The sequence below is a fragment of the Limulus polyphemus genome, unplaced genomic scaffold, assembly GCF_000517525.1.
Source record: "Limulus polyphemus unplaced genomic scaffold, Limulus_polyphemus-2.1.2 Scaffold90, whole genome shotgun sequence".
In the NCBI taxonomy this organism is placed as follows: Eukaryota; Metazoa; Arthropoda; class Merostomata; order Xiphosura; family Limulidae; genus Limulus; species Limulus polyphemus.
The window spans coordinates 1,225,053-1,229,390 of NW_013665700.1; the positions used below are offsets into that span (position 1 = coordinate 1,225,053).

Here is a 4,338-nt window from a genome sequence, read left to right on the forward strand (position 1 = left end):
TCATCATTAATATCATTAATAAATTATTTAGCAGTGTAAATATCTCAGGTAGATTGCTATTATTCATCATTAATATCATTAATACATTATTTAGCAGTGTAAATATATCAGGTAGACTGCATTTATTCATCATTAATACATTATTTACCAGTGTAAATATCCCAGGTAGACTGCTATTATTCAACATCTTTATATGCTTTGTTTATAGTGTAAAAGTCTCGGTAGACCGCACGCTATAGTAGCACCAAAGATACAAAACACATATACTGATCTCAAAGGTCACATAGAGGTGCTACAGAAACCAGATAACATTGCATGAACATGGCCCTGAATAGGAGATAAATAGTATAAAAAAGCAAACACTACTAAAACATAAAATACAGTAATACACATATTAAAAGCAATAAGAAGAAAACATAGTAACACCACAAAGGAGGGAGCAAGAGGTCATTTCGAATCTGACCCTCCCAGGTTTTCAAGACTTAAATCCCAATGCTGGGATAGAGGGAGGTGAACCTGACCTTCTCGTAAAGAAACTAAACAACGATACAGAGTAAACAGGAGAAACGATGGAAATGTCTTAGTCATTATACTCGTAATTTCAAATAACTAAACACTTAAATAATTTCAAAAAAATCTACTGAGACCTGTTGAATCACATCGCTGACAGAATGTGTCCCACATTGTTTGTCAACTTCCTTCTGCTTTTTCTGGATTAAATAAAACTTCAAAATACTGTGCAAATGTCATCAGTTTGTTTTTATCTCAAAAACTGTTTAACCATAAAGCATGGTAAAAAAGACTTTATTATACTAATTTTCTTCATTATTACAAGAAAATACTTCTTCTGAATTACCGTATAAAAACATACAGCTTATAAAAGTACATCTCTAAAATTAAAATACTAATAAAAGTGAATTTGGATAGGTGAGAAAAATTACTGCAAAGCCAACGAAAAAACTGCATCGGCCGGGAATCGAACCCGGGCCGCCCGCGTGGCAGGCGAGCATTCTACCACTGAACCACCGATGCTTACATATTAAACAATTTTAATTTTATTTTATTGTAATATGAATTGTGTCTAAAAGTTGCTTTACTTTATTTTGTACTGATATCAAAAAGTACATATTTAGTATGATAATATTAAAACAGTTTTCTAGATCTATAAAACTATATACATTTATTTTAAAAACCTCACAAACGATGAATATTAATATCAAAACTACGTATATCGCAGTTCAACCTCAAGGTGTACAAAGGAACTACTTTGACTTACAATTACATCTACCACATATTTTATCAATGTGCCTTCCTTCTTAAAGTCCTTTACTGTTAAAGACTATTTTCGACAAATATGGTTTTATGGAAGAATGTTGCTCAAAAAAACATTGAAGAATATCTAAACCGTAACTCAAGTCGAAACTCTTTTCCATTGATGTAATTAACTAATTTCTTTCGTCAAGGTATTTTCTGATACGCCTCCTTATTATATTTTATTATAAATCGTAAATGATATTAATCTTTTGGTAACTCCTTGAAAATGACGACTTGCAGTTATTAAAACATAGGTTAATTTTCTCTAGGTAGTGCAATTAGTTATCTTAAAAATACTTATCTATTTTATTACGAAATATTAGTATGCAACACACAGTGTAAAGCAATTTAAGAGTGCATATTTGTATGCTTGTTTAATTCGAAGAAGACCATGATAATTAAAACATATGGATATAATCCACATGTAACAAACACTATATATATATGCATCGTAACCTTTTTATAACACTATGAAACGTAATTAACAACGCATCCTTTATGTTATTTTTTGTTAAGTTGATATTTCTAATTTATAAAACAATTATTTTTAGCCATTTTCAGTTAAATACTACAGGGGGACTACTGCACATCAATAACTGGAGTCTACATAACATATTGATTGCAAGCTTTGTTCAGTGAAAACTCCTCTCACAAGAGAAGAAAAAAAGTATTATTTTTCTTTCTTCTTCTTCCACTGAACGAAGACTACACATTAAGAAGTCTCCTGCAATTAAAACGTTAATAAGCAGGGCTTCTTCTGGAATATTGTATTACTGATTTACATTAACAACTTGTTTCCACATTTTAATTTTTTTCCGTCACAAGCAAGAAAGCTGGAGAAATTTACAAATAAGGTATAAAGGAATTTTCTCTGGTATACTTGATATAATGAATTACTTCATTAACGATTACAAAGGAAATACGAAATACGTGAGGCTTTGTTAGTTCAATTTCGCTCAAAGTAACTCTTTGCCAATCAAAAGAGAAATTGACTGTAACATTATAACACTTTTATAGCTAAAAGGGTGGGTATGTTTAATGACAAGATTCGAACCCGTGACTCCCAGTTTGTGAGCCGAGTGCCCTAATCATCAGACAATGCCAGGCCAAGGTGAAACGATTGGCTATTTTTATATTAATTAACCAACAAATGCCGAATTTAAAGTTCTCAATCATTAAAACTACTTTGAAAAAGTTATGATCGTATCATAGTTCATTTTTGCTGAATATCAATGAAGCTACGAACACAGATGGTATGGTTAACCAACTAATCAAACAACTCAGTCGATAATAAAAATAAACGTTAAGCAAAATCTGTCTGTCGATTCACCATTACGGATAGGAAGGTATTCAAATCTTATATAAATATAGGTTCGTTGAGAGTTGTTTGTTTATAGTTAAGCACAACGCTACACAATGGAATATCTGTGCTATGCCCACCAGTGGTATCAAAAACTGACTTCTAGCGTTATAAGTCTGTACACTTACCGTTGTGCCACTGGGAGGCAGTTCATCGTGGTGAGTGAAAGAAAATGTTTGTTTGTTTTTAATTATGCAAAAAGCTACACAAGGGCTATCTGTGCTCTGCCCACCACGAGTATCGAAACCCGGTTTCTAGCGTTGTAAGTCCGCAGACATACCGCATGTGCCACTGGGGGGCGAGTGAAAGAAATCTAAAACCACCATGCATATACTTTAGTTAATCATCAAGTATCACTTCTAAATTCAAAATGCTTTTACCTTGTTTACGCTTTTCATAGTTTATAGAAATATTATCCTACTTCTTATTACGCGTAATAAAATAATTTTGTTTCATTCACCATTGGGAATTCCACCTGACTCTGAAATAACACTTTTTTATAACTATGGATATATTTGTTAATTTAAAAAAATATGGTATCATCGGCATACATGCATCTATGAAATTCATAACAGTTAATTAAGAATAACAATAAATAAAAGCTAAATTTTAAGTAAAACTTAAATGCTTATTTACTTTATTTTAGAATTATTTTGAAATATTGATTAGCATACCAGGCTAAGTATAAGAAAGTTTAAAGTTCGAGAACAGCGATATGTCGCTGAACACGCTTTGTACTGTCAGCTGCGGGCCCATTAGAAATGCGGTAGTCAGTCTCACGGTTCGGTTAAGAGTACCCCCATAGGCAGCGGTTGTTGCTGTCTGGTGGCCTTCCCTCTGGTTAGTACTAAATTACGCACGGTTATGTTTGAATTTTGGGAATCTCTGGCCTGATGCCTGTCATGGCCTAGAGGTTATGGCGATCGACTCGTAATGTGCGGGTCGCGGGGTCGAATTCGGTCATCGAATATTATCGTCCTTTTAAAGATGGAAACGTTATAATGCAATGGTCCATCCCATTTTCATTGGTAAGGGTAGCCCAATAGTCAGCAGTGGATGATGCCGTTTAGCTGTTTTCGCATTAAATTATCACTTCTAAGTTAGAAACAGCAATGCGCCGATATTCAACAAACAAACAAACTCGTATGTGTGTTATATAAGGTGCTATTCAACTTGAAAATACCTTTATTATTATTTTCTACGATTTAAATCAATTTGTTTCGACAAACTTTCTTCCCAGTCTTGTCATATTCTTACCTTGTTTGCTTTTAATATAAATTTATTTATATATATTTTAGTTATGGCAGAGTTCGCTCAGAATTATACTACCATTGATCTATTTTGACCACAAGATGGTGTAGGCTCTTAACTTACGCATATTTTATTCGAAATATAGGCTTGCATTTATTTTTCTCCTAATAACAGCTGCAAAAGAGGCAGTTTGAGGATTACGACAGGCAGAAATCGGTCTTGGAGGTTAGGACAGTCTGAAGCGTTAAGACCTCTTATCTGCATGACCACAAACATATTTTTGAAGTAGGATGATTTTCAGTTGTATTGTTTCATAAAACTTCTATTAATGTCACTTACATAGCAGTCTTTTGTGAATAAATTTGTTTGTTTTTTGTTTTTGAATTTCGCGCAAAGCTACACGAGGGCTATCT

General features: G+C 33.1%; 1 non-coding gene across 1 annotated transcript; it reads right to left on the bottom strand.

Moving 5' to 3' along the window:
* Window positions 1-961: 961 nt before the first annotated feature.
* Window positions 962-1,032, bottom strand: Trnag-gcc. The gene has a single exon. It is a non-coding gene; the product is annotated as a tRNA-Gly (tRNA).
* Window positions 1,033-4,338: the final 3,306 nt, after the last annotated feature.